This window comes from Acinonyx jubatus, chromosome B2 (genome assembly GCF_027475565.1).
Source record: "Acinonyx jubatus isolate Ajub_Pintada_27869175 chromosome B2, VMU_Ajub_asm_v1.0, whole genome shotgun sequence".
NCBI classification, from domain to species: domain Eukaryota; kingdom Metazoa; phylum Chordata; class Mammalia; order Carnivora; family Felidae; genus Acinonyx; species Acinonyx jubatus.
The window spans coordinates 52,945,189-52,962,681 of NC_069385.1; the positions used below are offsets into that span (position 1 = coordinate 52,945,189).

General features: G+C 35.2%; 1 protein-coding gene across 1 annotated transcript in view; it reads right to left on the reverse strand.

Moving 5' to 3' along the window:
- The window catches only part of CCDC162P (coiled-coil domain containing 162), a 176,857-nt gene that overhangs the window by 155,711 nt on the left and 3,653 nt on the right, over positions 1-17,493 (reverse strand). The window contains exon 2 of the mRNA XM_027057133.2: positions 7,081-7,108. The gene's annotated coding sequence lies outside the window, so the exon portion shown is untranslated. The remainder of the gene's footprint in view (positions 1-7,080; positions 7,109-17,493) is intronic.

The window sequence follows — 17,493 nt, forward strand, 5'->3', positions numbered from 1 at the left end:
AGGCACTGGGCCTTCTTTTAAAGTTCCCACAAAGAGAGTCTCAAAATTATTCAAAAGCTTTTTAAAAAATAAGTAAATTTAATTAATTATTGATTGTAACAAATAAAAAAACCTGCTTAAAAATGGTAAAATCTAGGGGCACCTGGGTGGCTCAGTTAAGCATCCGACTTTGGCTCAGGTCACGATCTTGTGGTTTGTTGAGTTCAACCCTGCATCAGGCTCTGCAATGACAGCTCAGAACATGGAGCCTGCTTCTGATTCTGTGTCTCCCTTTCTCTGTCCCTCCCCTGCTCACACTCTGTGTGTGTGTCTCTCTCTAAAAAATAAATAAAAAATTTTTAAAAAGTGGTAAAATCTAAGCTCTCAGACAAAGATAGTAAGATTAGCTTGAGCAGTGTTTGTGGGTGTTCAATGGGTGGTTAAGGTGGGCTTTGATAGACTTAAAGAAGGCATGTTTAGAAGAGAAATACTGAGTAACTAGACTCTTCAGGAAAATACTGTGTCAAAAACTTCAAGGTGACTGACTACTAAAAGAATAAAAATGCAACACAGACCCTCTCAAACAAGTAGAGGTGGGAGGTAGGAATGAGTTTAATAAATCCAACAGAAATCAGGAAAAGAGAGAAAAAAGAAAAAAAGTATGGTAGAGATAAGTTCAAATGTATCAATAATTATAATAAATGTACATGGATTAAGCCCATCTATCAAAGTAAGATTGGTATTATTTCTTCCTTAAATGTTTGGAATAATTCACCTATGAAACATCTCAGCCTGAAATTTTCTCTATGGGAGGTTTTTAAAATACAGATTCAATCTCTCTCTCTTTTTTTGATGTTTATTTGTCTTTGACAGAGAGAGAGAGAGAGAGAGAGAGAGAGAATGAGAGAGAGGGGTAGGGGCAGAGAGATAGTGAGACACAGAATCTGAAGGAGGCTCCAGGCTCTGAGCTGTCAGCACAGAGCCCAACACGGGGCTCGAACCCACAGACTGTGAGATCATGACCTGAGCCAAAGTTGGACGCTCAACCAACTAAGCCACCTAGGCACCCCTACAGATTCAATATCTTTAACAGATTATTCATATTTTGTATTCCTTTTTGTGTTTATTTTAATAAATTTTTAAAAGAACATTTCATCTAAGTAGATAATTTTTTTGGCATAAGTTTGTTCATTCATAATATCCTTTCATATTTTGAATAGCTTTTTAAAGATATAATTAACACACCATACAATTAAACCACTTAGAATGTACAATTCAATGATTTTTAGTGTATTCACAGTATTGCATAACCACCACCACAATCCATCTCAGAACATTTTCATCGCCCCAAAGAAACCCCATATCCATTAGTAGTTTCTCCCCATTTTTCTGAGTCACCCTACCCCTAGCAATAGGCAACCACTAATCTACTGTCTATCTCTATAGATTTGCCCATCCTGGAAATTTTATATAAATGGGATCATCCAATATGTGGTCTTTTGTGACTGGCTTCTTTTATTTCACATAATGTTTTCAAGGTTCATCTCTGTTTTGGCATGTATCCAGTTAGTTAACATGCAGATATATCATTCACTTTTATGGCTGAATAATATTCCATTGCATGGCTATACCACCTTTTGTTTATTAGTTCATCATTTGAAGGAGATTGGGGTTGTTTCTAGTTTTTGGCTATTATGAATAATGCTCTTACGAACATTCATGTAAAAGTTTTGCCAGACTGTCTTTTAAAGCAGCTGCACCATTTTACATTCTCACCAGCAGTATGTGAGGGTTCCAATTTCTCCACATCTTTGTTAACACTTGTTATTATCTTTTTTATTTTAATCATCCTAGTGGATGTGAAATGGTATCTCATTGTGGTTTTGATTCCCATTTCCCTAATGTCAATGATGCTGAGTATCTTTACATGTGCTTGTCGGTCATTTGTTTATCCTCTTTGGGGAAATGACTATTCAGATTCTTTGCACATCTTTACTTATTTATTTATTTTATTTTTGAGAGAGAGAGAGACAGAGTGCAGGTGAGGGAGGGGCAGAGAGAGAGGGACAGACAGAATCTGAAGCAGGCTCCAGGCTCTGAGCTGTCAGCACAGCACCCAACGCAGGGCTTGAACCCACGAACCATGAGATCATCACCTGAGCTGAAGTTGGATGCTTAACTGACTGAACCACCCAGGTACCCCACTTTGCCATTCTTCTAATTGAGCTTTTTGGTTTTTTTTACTAATGAGTTACAAGAGTTCTTTATATATTCTAGATACATATTTTATCAGGTACATTATTTGCAACTATTTTCTCCTGTTCTGTGGGTCTTTTCACTTTCTTAATGCCCTTTGAATCTTTTTACTAGTTTATTATCTGTAGGATATATAGTGTTGTCTCCTTTTACATTCCTACTATTGATAATTTCTGTACTTGTTATTTTATGTTGATCAGTCTTATTAGAGATCTAATAATTTTACTAAGTGAGCCATATTTAGTTTTATTTTATTCTAACAATTCTTAAAAAAATTTTTTTTAATGTTTATTTATTTTTGAGACAGAGGGAGACAGAGCCCGAGTGGAGGAGGAGCAGAGAGAGAGAGGGAGACACAGAATCTGAAACAGGCTCTAGGCTTTGAGCTGTCAACACAGAACCCCACGCGGGGCCTCAATGAGCTGTGAGACCATTACCAGAGCCTAAGTCAGACGCTTAACCGACTGAGCCATGCAGGCTTCCCTATTCTTCTTCTTCTTTTTTAAATGTTTGTTTGTTTTTGAGAGAGAGAGAGAGACAGAGCACAAGCGGGGGAGGGGCAGAGAGAGAGAAGGAGACAGAATCTGAAGCAGGCTCCAGGCTCTGAGCTGTCAGCACAGTGCCCCACGCGGGGCTTGAACTCACAAACCGTGAGATCATGACCCAAGCCGAAGTCGGACAACCAACAACTGAGCCACCCAGGTGCCCCAAGTTTTATTTTATTCTAAATGTCTGTTTATGTCTGCTTTATCTTTCACTGATTTCTGCTCATTTATTATGATTCATATATTATTTACATTCATTTACTATACCAATTAATTCAATAATACCAATTATATTGAATTATTATTCATTTATTATTTACATGTTTTTTATTCCTAATCATTTATTATACATTCTTTTTAGTATCTTGGATTTAAGCTCTTGAGATTAAAGTTTTAGACCAATAATTTTTAACCTATCTCCTAAATGCATGCATTTAAACTATAAATTTCCTTCCAAGCATTGCTTTAGTTACATCACCATTTTAGATGTGCTTTCATTATTTCTCATTTTAATATTTTCTTTTTTTTTAAATTTTTTTTTAACGTTTATTTATTTTTGAGACAGAGAGAGACAGAGCATGAACGCGGGAGGGGCAGAGAGAGAGGGAGACACAGAATTGGAAGCAGGCTCCAGGCTCTGAGCCATCAGCCCAGAGCCCGACGCGGGGCTCAAACTCACCGACCGTGAAATCGCGACCTGAGCTGAAGTCGGATGCCCAACCGACTGAGCCACCCAGGCGCCCCACTCATTTTAATATTTTCTAATTTCCACTGAGAATTCTTCATTGACATGTAAATCATTTAGAATTGGTTCCAGTTTTTGGCTTCAGTTTTCAATGTGATTCCATTGTGGCCTAAGAACATAGTCTGCATGATTTCAATTTTTGAAAATATTTTAAACTTGCTTTCTGCTAACATATGGTCTATTTTGGTAAATGTGTCATGTACTTTTGAATATATATTCTGTTGTTGGGAGTGGTGCTCTACATAGATCAGTCAGATTGAGTTGTTTCATAATGTTGTTTAAATCTCTTATATCTTTACTGATTTTTTTGTCTGACTTTTAATGAGATATTGAGATATGTACATTAAAATCTTTGGCAATGACTGGTTTTTGTGTATTTCTCTATTTAGTTCTGATATTTTGGTTTTACGTATCTGAAGTTATTATTGGCTGCTAGTAGGATTGTAAGGTTTTTTTTTTATTGAATGAAACTTTTGTCATTATGACATCTTTCTTCATCTTTAGTAATATTTTTTTGTAAAATTTTTAACTTTTTAATTCATTTTTGAGAGACAGAGTGCGAATGGGGGAGGGACAGAGAGAGAAGCAGACACCAAATCTGACATCTCTAAGCTGTCAGCACAGAGCCCAATGGGGGCCTTGAACCCACAAACCATGAGATCATGACCTGAGCTGATGTCCAACACTCAATTGACTGAGCCACCCAGGCGCCCTTTAGTAATACTCCTTAAAGTCAAATTTGTGTCTTAGTAATACAATCACAGAACATTTTGGGTGGGTAGTGTTTACATGGTATATATTATATATATATGCATATATATATATATATATATATAATATATATATATATATATACACACACACACACACACACACATATATTTATTTATTTTGAGAAAGAGCGTGAATGGAGGAGAGAGAGAATCCCAAGCAGGCTCCACTCTGTCAGTGCAGACCCTCATGTGGGGCTGGATCTCACCAGCCAAAATTAAGAGTACAATGTTTAACCTACTGAGCCACCCAGGAACCCCTACATGGTATATCTTTTTAATCCTTGCAAATTATCTGTGCCTTTTTGTCTCTTGAGTCAAATCTGAAAATCTTTTTAATAGAAGCATTTAATTCATTTACATTTAATGTGAGTACTATTATAGTTGGGTTTAAGTTCACAATCTTACTATGTATTTTATTCATTTTAGTTTTCTATTTGTCCTATATATTCTCTCTTCCTTTATTCCTTTTTTCCTTCATTACTTTGGATTATTCAAGTTTTTTATTATTGTTTTCTCTCTTCTATTAGGTTTTTAATTATACTTGTTTGTTTTCTTTTGGTTATTGCCCAGGGCAATGGTTCTGAGACTTTAGTGCGCATCAGAAACACCTAGAGGACTCTTCAAACATATAATTTCTGGGCCCCACCTCTGAAGTTTATAATTTAGTAGGTCTGGGGGAGGAATTTTTACTTCTAAAAAATTCCCAGATGATGTTTATATTGCTTTATACTGCTACTTTGATAATACTTATACTTTGATAATCATTCCTTTAGATTACAATATGTATCCTTGGCTTGTTACAGCCTACCTTAAACTAGTATTTTTTTTTAACCACTGTCCAAAGAATAAAAACCTTACAATGGTTTATGTCCATTTACCTCTTTCCTACAATTCATGCAACTGTTTTTTTTTTTTTTTTACTTTACTTCTGCATATAAACTCCACGTTTTATTTTTGCTGCTTCGAAATTCAATTTAAAAAATTTAATCACACATTTATCTTTTCCGCTGCTCTTTTTTTTCCTGAGGACCCATGTTTCCATTTGAGTTAATTTTCCTTTATCTAAAAATAACTACCTTTAATAATTTTTATGGTGCGGGTCTGCTGCTGATGAATTCTCTCAGCTTTTGTCTGAATAAGTATTTATTTTATCATGATTTCCAAAGGATATTTTAATTAGGTATACAACAGATACTTTTTTTTTGTAGAATTTTAAATGTCTATTCTTTTTTCGCTTCCATAGTTTCAATCAGAAAATCAGTCATCTGTCTTATTGTTCCTTTTTTAGAAAGTAATGTGTCTTGTTTTCTCTTGCTGCTTTGAAGATTTTATGTTTGTCTTTCAGCATTTCAGCTGTAATGTTTTTAACTGTGGCTTCCTTTGTATATATCCTCCCTGTGTATTGGGGTTCACTGAGCTATCATGTTCGGGCTGATAAGAGTCATCAGTTCAGGGACTTTCATGACTATTATCTCTTCAAATATTGCTTCTGCTCCATTCTCTTTCATTCTTATCCTTCTAGGACTCTAATTAAACATACATTTGATTACTTCACTATATTCTTTTACTCCATTTAATTCATCCCATTCTATTTGTCTCTGTGCCTCATTTTCAGATATTTTCTATTTTCCTGTCTTAAAGTTCACTGTTTTTTGCTCAGTTTAAGCTCTTAAAACTACCCAGTGAATTCTCAATTTTAGCTGTTGTATTTTTAAGTTCTATAATGCATATTTTTATAGATTCCAATCTGTCAAAATTATGCATCACTTTATCCAATTTTCCCATCTTTTCCTCTTTTACTGTGTATGTGTGCATATGTGCATGATATGTATATACATATGTACATGGTAATTATTTTAAAGTCCTTGTCTGGTAATTCTAACATCTGGATCATCTATTGGTCTGCTTTTACTATCTGCTTTTTCTCTCATCACTCATACTTTCCCACATCTTCTCAAGTCTTATAGTTTATTATATGCTATGTTTGGTGTATAAAAGAACCAATGGGACTGATAGTGTTGTTATTCTGCCCCCCCCCCATAAAGTTTCTCCCTTTATTCTGTTAGGTGCATAATTTGAAGAGCTAGTCATCTTAATCCCATCAGGAATGGAATTAGATTGGGGCTGGATTCTGGTTTTAGTTAGACTCAGTTTGCCTCTTCGTTGTCCTTTTTCTTCAGGTGTGGCTCACCTGGACTTCTGATTGACAACTTGGCAAGTCTCTCTCCTTCACCCCTTAAACACTATGGGAGAATCATAGTGTTTATGATTTTAGAAATTTTAATTTGGCTCATTAGCCTCCTACTTCAATGCAGCTTCAAAATCTGGCAAATGTCTTGAGAGGGAGAACTAGCCAAGTATTTCATGCTAGCTTTCTGTCTCTGGTGGGATTTTGTCTCTTAATCATTGTGGACAGAGTTAACTCTGCCCTTCCAATCCAGTTTCCTTTGTGAGTATGGCCTCCTGAGGTTTTTGATTGATAGCCTGGCTTTTCTCTTTCTCTTCATCCCTGGCATTCTGTCCTTCAAAGGTTTTGAGCTTAGTTCCCCACAACATCAAGTTCAATATCTGGCAAAAACTTGAGGGAGAGATCTGTCATGTCTGACACAGTCCCTGTTTCCAGAAGGAATTTACCTCCTAAGCACCAAAAAATTGAAGATTTTTCTGGGCCAGTTCTCCAGGCTCTTTTATACTCCAACATTCAGCAAATATCCATGGTATATTTCCAACTTCTTTAGATTCAAATCTGGTATGTTCACACCCAAGGTCTTCAAAAACTCACCTGGCTTCTCTTTGTCCCAGTAGAGTCTCTGTGCCCAAAACAGAGTCAATATGACCAGAACTGGTAAATGATCTAAGGAATAAAACATCCAGGGATTGTCAGCTCACTCATGAGAGCTCTTCGTTTTCTAGAAATTTAGTTCATCTAGGCTTTGTTGTGTCCATGACTTTCCAATGACTTTACACATATAACTTCATAATTTATCTGTTTCAGTGGAAGCCTCGTCTTTCTACTAAATCCTACCTAAAGTAGAAGTCTCAATAGTTACTTGAGAAGTACCACACATAATGTATTTCTGATATTTTCTACTCTATTTCATTAAAAAATGGGGGCATCTGGATTGCTCAGTTGGTTAAGCATCTGACTCTTGGTCTCAGTTCAGGTCATGATCTCATGGTACGTGAGTTCAAGCATTGCATCAGGCTCTGCTCTGATGGTGCAGAACCTGCTTGGGATTCTCTCTCCCCTCTCTCTCTGTTCCTACCCTGTTCACACACACACACACACACACACACACACACACTCTCTCTCTCTCTCTCTCTCTCGAATTAAATAAACTTTTAAAAAATTTAAAAAATAAAAACAAACTTCTGGTCACAAGTCACTCCTAATCAATGTCAGGATCCACTAATGAATCATAGCTTCCATCTTGAGAAAAGCTGGTCTAACAAGTGTCTGGGAAAAACCAAAGTGTCTGGCTGTTTGGAAGAGGAGGCTCATCAAAGGGATATGGATTAAATGAACCTCAAACCTCTTAGTATTTACAAATTCTTTAAGTATGGAATTCTACCTGTATTTTTTCCTTGAGTCTGACAAAGTCAGACTCAACTTCTCACTGAAAGGGTTGGCAAATTTAATTTTGTTCTACCCCTTCTCTCTTTTTCCTCAGTCAAAATCAAATTTTTATGATTTGTCTTAGTCATTAGTATTATAATCCCATTAATCCAAAGTTTTTATTATTTTGTCCACAGAGATATGGCAATTCCTTTTTAAAAAAACCTACTCTCCAAACTACCCCCTTAAACTTGGCCTTTTCCCGCTGTATTGTTAGTTCTTTTCCTTTAAGTTATACTAACTACCTCAGTATTTGTTTGTGAACGGGTTTTCAACTACCAAGGACCAAAAGAAGCATGTGTTGAAGCAAAACTTGACACATTGCTCTGCTGTGTCAGTGTGTGTATACATCATAATCAGAAAATAAAACAACTTGCACCCTGAGAGAAACAAAACAAGGAAACAAAAACAGGGTCACTGTGTCTAGTTCACTGTCCCAAAATAAAAGAATCCTTAAGTTTTGTTTATAAGTATTGACTCCCTCATAAACACAATTTTATCAACTTTTACAATGTTGATTTGTGATAACCTTTGTAGCTATGACAGCCATTTGATAAAATTGCTCTTTTCTATCATGAGCGGACTAACTACAAGCTAATAGTATTGATAATTTTGTGGGGTTGTTCCTAACATTTAAAAAAATATTATTTATTTATTTTAGAGAGAGAGACAGAGCGTGAGCAGGGGAGGGGCACAGAGAGACACACAGAATCTAAAGCAGGCCTCAAGCTCTGAGCTGTCAGCACAGAGCCTAATGTGGTACTCAAAATCACAAACCATGAGATCGTGACCTGAGCCAAAGTCGGACGCTTAACCAACTGAGCCACTCTGGCGCCCGCCCCCAACTCTTGTATTTTTTATCTGGTGAACCAGTCCTTTTATACTTGGGAGTTTCTTACAAAATTTTCTTAAAAGTAAACTTTTCCTTAATAAGTGCTTTGTCTCTGAGTATCTCTTTGACAATTCTACAGATTCTACCAAGATTTTATGTATTTATCTACCAGAGGTAAATATTCGCCAGCCAGAACCAAGTAAACTGTAACTTAACGGTTCTTTGAGTTATAACTTTTTCCAGTCCTAGGGTGAATCTTCTGTGGAAATAGGGTTTTAATTTAGTTGATTCTATTTCTTTTTTATAACTATTTGGTTTTTTGTTTCCTGGTTAAGTCTGGTTTTCATGCTAGTTCTGATTTGTACACAACCACTATTTCTCTTTTGGCAGCAGCAATGTTGGTAATACAGTTTTTAATGGTCTGTCTGGTCCTTATGAGGTAACATATGACAGTGTATTTGATTGTATTTTACATTTGTCTTAAGCATTCTGTTAGCTCCTGTCATTGAGATACATCGTTCTTTGCCTTTAGGTCTTGAGAGCTTGATTTAGTCAAACTGATGACTGGTTTCACTAGTAAGTTGGAAAGTTGCTCATATTACTCCCCATAGTACTCATTTATTTCATTGCTGCCTTACCACTGGTGAAACCCTCTATGCTGTTCTCATGTTGTGTGCCACTCTGATTCAAATCAAAATAAAAATATTTTCGTGCCCACCAGAGTGAAGAGCAGATACTGGAAATCTGGAGCTGCATCAGCCAGTGAGATTTTGTACGTGGATTACATTTGATCTATCTGTGGCTGATGTTATAAAACCAAGCTGTTGGTTCTTTTAGTGTATTTTTTTAAAAGCCTTCTTTCCTCCTCAAAAAGGAAGGTACAGCTTTCTACAATAGTCTGTTTACAATTATAAACTTTCTCTGTCCCTTGGGATACTATTAGAGACTAACAGGCCATAAGAGCTGTCATTTGAACACACTATGTAAGGATATCTAATTCCAACAGACAAATTTACCATAAGAGAGGACAAAATATACACAATGAATAAAATTTGAAATTGCTTTAAACGGTTTTAGAGCAAAGGGTAGAGACTTTGTGTTTTGCTTGAATGGTACAAGCGTTCTACAAATAAGCCTGAATTTGTGATGGAGAGAGAATGATTGCTTTTGACTTGCTTAGAGCTTAATGATCCCTGCAAGATATCTAAAAAGTTCTGGGTGTATAACTTTTACTTTCTCTCCTCTCAAAAGAAAATAGGAAAGCATAAATAAATGAATAATCCAGGTAAAGATGTACAAAAGAGTTTGTGCCCCAAAATAAGGTGTTAATAAATCTAAAGTTGTGCTTCTAGCTCAACCCACAATCTGACTGGAAAATTACTACAAAAATAGCCTTGTTTACAAGTTGACAAGATAAGTAATGAGATGCAAATTGACAGCAGAGACAAAAATAGAAAGAAAACTTTAGTACCTTTAAACAAAACTTGAAGACTTCCTAAATATTTAGTATGAAAAACAGAAAAACTTAAGTAATCATGTTCCTAATGAGCATGCAGTTGGACAAATTAGACTGGTTTAATAATGCTGTTTTAGATGTCTCCTTTCTGATTTAATTACAGTGAGAATTAAGATGTTGTATACTCTTCTAACTTATGCAAGACAGGTTTGTTTTCTCATGGAAAGCCTAAATAATTATACTTTATGGATACTTTTCTAATTCCTAAATGAATATTAAACTGAGTTACTTATTTAATTAGTAATCTTTGGATATAAATTCTATCTAAGCAAGTCATTTGTACAGAACAAAATAAATACTAGGTCAACAAACATAGTTTTTACATACACTTGCCTTTTATTTTTATATATTTTAAGTGACCATTAATTAGTAGGTTGAAAAGATATATATGAAAAACTGAGGTATGTTGGTATACATGTTCTTTTTTGAAAGAAATGTTTCAAATTGCCTGTAACCTTCTTTAGTCACTTAATCATATCTTTTATATTCTGATAACTTTTTTTGATATGGCATTTCCCAAATTCAGAATAATAAACTATTACTGTGTCTTCTATATAAAATTTTCTTTGGGGTTTCCCAAACAGTTGCTAGACAGCTCCAAAGTTTTGCTAATTTATCCTATAAAAGGAGGAATACTAAAAATCATTAGATATGTTTGGTATACTGCAGATTTTTATTAGCTCAAAACTATTGCAAAAGTCATCCTGCTTATTGAGTCCTACATATGAAAAGAACTTGCACAGCAGTTCAGAGGAGCTTAAACTAAGTTAACTATATTTAAGTAAATGTATTACTATAAATATAAAATAAAGATATTTTTAGCAATTGTGTAACTTTCAGGTTGGCCAGAAGCATACTCATGTCTCTATACAAAGATTGGCACAGTAACTATTTTTTAAACTTTATTTATTTATTTTTAAAGTTTATTTGAGAGAGAGAGAGAGAGAGAGAGAGAGAGAGAGAGAGAATTCTAAGCAGACTCTGTGCTGTCAGCATGGAGACCTACGTGAGGCTCAATCTCATGAACCATGAAATCATGACCTGAGCCTAAATCAAGAGTCAGACGCATTTACTAACTGAGCCACCCAGGCACCCCCCAAATTGATTTTTTTAAAGGAATATTTTATTTGCAGTTGACAATCCTAAAAATATTTTGAGATAAAAGAACCTGGAGACTGTTTAATGCCTACTCAATCCATAAATTATCCTCTCAGGATAATAATTGACTAAATCCTTATAAAATGATTATGTGTTACTTCAGAAAAAAGATTCTACTCCCCACTATTCTAGTATTGTTGGCCTTTACAAAATTAACCTAAGCCATTGAGTCTTGTCATCCACGGACAGTTTCTGCTTTTTCATCAAGTCCCCATGATAAGATACAGAGCAAAAACGGAGTCTTCTGGAACAAACATGAAAAGAATGAAAGCCTCAGTAAACACTTTACCATACTCGTAATTGTTGACTCTATAGGGAGCGGACTCATGGAAACAGATTTTTCAGTGTAAACTGGTATCAGCATGACAAAAAGATACCTGTCAGACTATCAAAAGATAGAGTCAGGATTTCTAGGATTCTTGAAATCCAGAAGCAAATGACTTCAAGAAATTGAGTGCTTCACCTCAAATCAGAAAAACAAGAATTTATCACCTAGGACTAAATGAGTTAATTCTGTGAATGCTTTCTTTCTAAGGGACATACATTATTTTGATCTATCTATTGGCTACACTTATATAAACTGGTAGAAACATTCCTTAAATGGTATTATGTTCCAACTGACCCTTCAGAATTACAGAAAAAAAAAATATTTGGAAATACTTAATGGAATTTATAAGTAAGAGACTGGCAGGAAAACAAAAATAATGATTCTGGAGAAAATCATATATCAATGTACCACAAAATGGTAAAAATTGTTAAATATTATACAAAATGCCTTTACTAAGTTTCCTTCCTTTTCATAGCCATGTAGCTATTTAGCATAAGTTCAATCAAAACCTGTTCTCCTTACTACCAAGTAGTAATTTAAAATTTGCTTTACTGTCTGTGGCTATGCCTCAAATCCCATTAAAGTAGGTATGGCAAGCCCATTACTAAACAAGTTCCAAGCAACTTCACTGAGGTGAACTGAATGGCTCTTGGCTTCGGATTTCAGTATAAGAGCTTATGGGAGCAGTATCTTGCATATAAAGGAATGACAGCCTTAAAGACTTTACAAAGTCTCCAAAGTTAACCCCTAAATTGTAGTATCACATGTCTCTAGTTTCATTAACCAGATTATAAAAAGGTCTCTGTGCATTAAGCATCATCTTTTATCACATCCATATAATAAAACTGACCAAATAACACAAAATATCAAAGTAATGATACTGTATCATAAAATCAGTAGACAAATTTATGTGATCAGAGCCATGCTTTAGGAGGAAATTTGGAGGCAAAATTGACATCTTAACCAGATGGGTAAGCAATGCACATCACATTCCAGAGTAGAAAACAAAATGAAACAACAGTGTAAAGGGTCAACACAACATGTCTAAGTTGTGCAAACCTTTCACATTCCAAAGAAAGGTTTGGTCTTTACTCAACTCCCAGGAGATGACCTCTAAGGCCTTGGAATATCCTGCCTGATGATGTTTTTGTTTACCTAGGGACCGCAGGCCTCCCAGATAGTTCATGCTAACAATGTGATTTATGGTCCACTATGGCCTTAGGCCATGCAGTATCAGCTTGACCTACACAGAGGGGCTGGAGACTGAAGGTTGGCCATATGGGCAGTCAGCCATGCTTGTGTGATCAGTCCATACCGAAAAACCTGAACACCAAGGCTTGGAAGAGCTTCCTTGCTTGGCCATATTGCAAGCATATCACCACATATCATTGCGAGGAGAATTAAGTGCTTGTCTGCATGATTTCACTGGAAGAGGACAACTGGAAGCTCACGCCTGGTGTTCCCTGGACTTTGTCCAATGTCCCCTTTCCAGTTGCTTATTTAAATCTGTATTCTCTTGCTGTAATAAACCAAAACTGTGAGTACAACAGCTTTTCTAAGTTCTGTGTGTTGTTTTAGTGAAATCATTGAACACAAAGGTGGTCTTGGGGTATCCCTGCAAACTTACTTTGCAACCTTGAGATAAAGTAACATCAGCAAACAATCACCCTGTCTAGTTCTTGCTCCTCAAGTAAATGAAATCTTGAGTCTTTCTTGTAAGTTACTCTCTAATTAAAACAACTATATCTCTGATTTTGGATATGTCTGAAGATATGCGATGACCTTTTTGGATACGGCAATTATGTGAAAAAAGTTCTGTTTTCCACCTTAAAGACAGTGCATACAAACTTGGTGACCTTGGTAAGTTTGCAGGTAGCTTTTTTCCTCTAAATGCTTGTCATATTTTTAATTTGTTAAGGCTGTCCTTCTAAAGCTTGGACTCCCTTGTAGATCTTCTTTGCATATGAACTCCTTTTCTTTTCTAAATGCTTTAGTCTCTAAGTGGCTTATGTTTTATTTCAGCAGGTGGAAGTTTGAATCAATAGCATTTTAGTAGACTCGTTAAGAGAAACTCTACTTTTTCTGGAACATTCATAGGAATGTTAGGAAGTTGCTCTGAGAATTTTAAATCACAGGCAAATATCCTACCCAAATACCAAAGGCACAGCCTTCCATCTACTTGAAACCTATGCTATAAAAGAACAAAAAGAAAAGTACTTTATCTGAAAATTTAGCTCAGTGCTCATATCATAAGTGAGAATCAAGATATGTATTAACTGATATAAATCCTCAAGCAGATAAGTTATATACATAAAAATATAGAATAAGTTTTTAACATACCATTTAGTTTTGAGATTAAAGTAAAAGTAGAAATTCCATACCTAAAAATAACTTATTTTAACTCTGGTACTGAATTTCCCAGCTTTAAATTTGTTAGCTCAGTTTATTTTGGGAAAAGCAAAGATAATGATGCTTTTTATGTTGTGTTCAAGCATTCAATAGTTAAGATATTAATAGCATTATTCTCTCATATGTATTACATATTTTAGATTTGGCTGTCTCTGAAAAGATATTTTTAAGGTATTAAACATTTTTCTTTTGCTAGAAATTATAAACTATAAAACCAGAAATGTTCCATGGAATTCTCAGGAGTGTTTTAAAATTTACTTTTAAATGGGTTTCCTGTGTACCAATATGATTTATGTTTTAAATAACACATTTGTAAAGTTGAAAGGACCTACAGTGAAAAAAAGTGAAATACTTTCCAGTTCAGCAAGAAGATTCTGGACAACTGCTCTGTAAACATCAATCTTATATTTCAGACAAGAAATGATTCACATTCTGTACTAGTTCAGTAATAGATTTTTCTAAGAAATACAAGTCAATGTACATTTAACTTCAAAGAAAACTAACCAAAAAAATACCTTTCAATGATTTCTGAACTTATCCTAAAATTTACTTAATCAGACCAACTAAAATTAGGTCAACAGTGTATTATTTTAGCTATGACTAGAAGGTCTGTTCATTTTACAATCTTCCTTTTAAGATCTCTTTATTTAAGCAACTTTAATAATTTGTAATGAATAAGCTTTTACAAGTAGGTAGAATCCCATTATAATGAACATCATTCCAGTGTTCACTTCCCTATGGCATTTCTCCCTATGTTCTAACCATAACCCAGAGCTGATATGGCTACAAAGAAATACATTGAAGAGGATATCAAAAGTCACAGAAATACAGCCTCTTAGTAGTACTTTATTTAATGAAGCTATTTTCCAGGTAAGGTATTTTTTTTTTTAATTTTTTAATGTTTATTTATTTTGAAGGAGAGAGACAGAGTGCAAGCAGGGGAAGGGCAGAGAGAGACAGAGAGAGAGAGAGAGACAGACAGACAGACAGAATCTGAAGCAGGCTCCAGGCTCTAAGCTGTCAGCGTAGAGCCTGACGCGGGACTCGAACTCACAAACTGTGAGATCATGACCTGAGCTGAAGTTGGATGCTTAACCAACTGAGCCACCCAGGCGCCCCTCCAGGTAAGGTATTTATATATTTCACCCACTCACTCATTTAAAAATATCCTATCAGGTCTAACGCTCAGTAAAATGACATAACTTTAAAGAGCACCACATTGATAGTATATCAATTTTTAATTTTTTCAGTGCTGTTGAATGTTGATGTTCAGATTTGACATGCACACAGTTTTTCTCTCATAAATCTCATATCTTTATGAATTTAAAAACTACCCAGAGGCGCCTGGGTGGCTCAGTTGGCTAAGTGTCCGACTCTTGATTTCAGTTCAGGTCATGATCTCATGGCTCTGCGTTGGGCATGGAACCTGCTTGGGATTCTCTCTCCCCCTCTTCCTCTGTCCCTCTCCCACATGTACATGCACACTCTATCTCTCAAAAAAATTTTAAAAGTTAAAAATTAAAAAAAAATTGAAATTAAAATTACACACACACACACACACACACACAAAACAAAATGTCTTAAGCACCTGCAGAACAAATTTCTTTCCTACCCATAGGGCCCATGCTTTGCTAGACTGCACAGAAGCAGTGACTAGATAGAAACAATGGATGAAGAATAATGAGGTCATTTGTTAAGGGATTCACTTTGAATATATTTATTTGGGCCCACATTAGAAAAGTGACATTTCTCTAATATAGGTTGGTTAGTATTTGAAAAGAGTGTTCTATAGGCCAGTAAATGTAATGGTGTTAAAACAGGACATCTATCTGTAAAATATAGAAAACACATCTGTAATAGTATTTCTGGGATAAACAGTAGATTGCCACAAACCATAAGGGATATTTGGGAGTATTCCTAATTTAAACTGGCTATCTTTCCTCCACATCTTTCAAATATATTCCTTTTAAAGATTTATTAAGAGCCAACTTCTTCCTTAAATAACATTTAAGACTACATTTTAAATTATTATCTAGTACTCACAGAGTTTCACAAAAACATTGACGACCTTCTCTGTGTGTGATGTACCCTGATATTTTCAGTGCTATTCTAATATCATTTAAAAAGTGTTCATAGTGACCCACTAAATGGATTTCACAATCCATTAGTAGGATAGGACCTGCAGTTTGAAAAACACTGACTTGGTCCAACCTATGGGGAAGCTGAAGTGTGAAGGAATTGAGTGGCTTAAATTCATAAGAAAAGTGAGTGGTAATCATTTGCATAATTCTGTGCAAGTCAAAAACTATTACTTTTCTGTTTTAGTCTCAGTCATTATTGCTTGATTTTTTTTTATCTTCTTTATTCTCTACTCCCTTATTTTACTTCAGTGTTTCATACCCATTTTTTCTACTCGTGTCTTGATACATGGTTATGTAGACAATACATCTTTGAAATTTATATTAAGTGAACTAGTATCTTCAATCAATAAGAATTAAGAATCCTAGTCCAATACTGCCATGAGGTGAAAAAGCAAATGAAAGCTAATATATCAAGAAAAAGAATGAAGAAATACAAATAGGCCAACTTTATCTACCAATAGATGAGAAATTTAGTAGACAAATATTTTAGCATCTTCTCTGGGATGGTCATTATACCTCTATGTCAACTATTGTTTTCTTCCTTCTGTTATATTTCTGTACAGTCTCCTCTATCAGACTTTAAGCAACGTGAAGAGAGAATTCATGTATAATGTGTCTTTGAATCTCCCATAGCATCTAGCACAGTATCCTGGAGATCAACAAATACTTGAGTAGAGATCAGTAACTACTTCCTGAATGAACATGTCCAACACACCAATACACAAATAAAGAACTACCTTTGTTCTCTAATCTCTTCCTCTTAGCATTATAAAATCAAAGAAAGCACGATTCTGAGTGCCTGTTGTCTGTACACCCAAACAAACAACAAAATACTGGAATATTTTAACCAATGGTTATGTAAAACTTGGGTCACATATCCTTGAAAGATGAAACAGCAGCACAATTGAACTGGTGTCTAAAACAGCAGTACCTGACCCATTATGCTTACTCTGATGAGACCATCAAAGAAGGTTAACTAAGTTTCATGACAAGCAATTATCAAATATTTATTGAGAGGTCTACTTATGGGCTAGGTATTGTGCCAAGTGCTGGGCTACAGTGGTAAGCAAGGCAGGATCATGCCCTTAGGGAGATTTCAGTCTATGGGAAAGACAAACAAATAAACGATAACAAGAAAGTATACTAAGTGCAAACAAAGGAGAAATACCAAGAAGAGGCAGCTGAGCCAGATTTG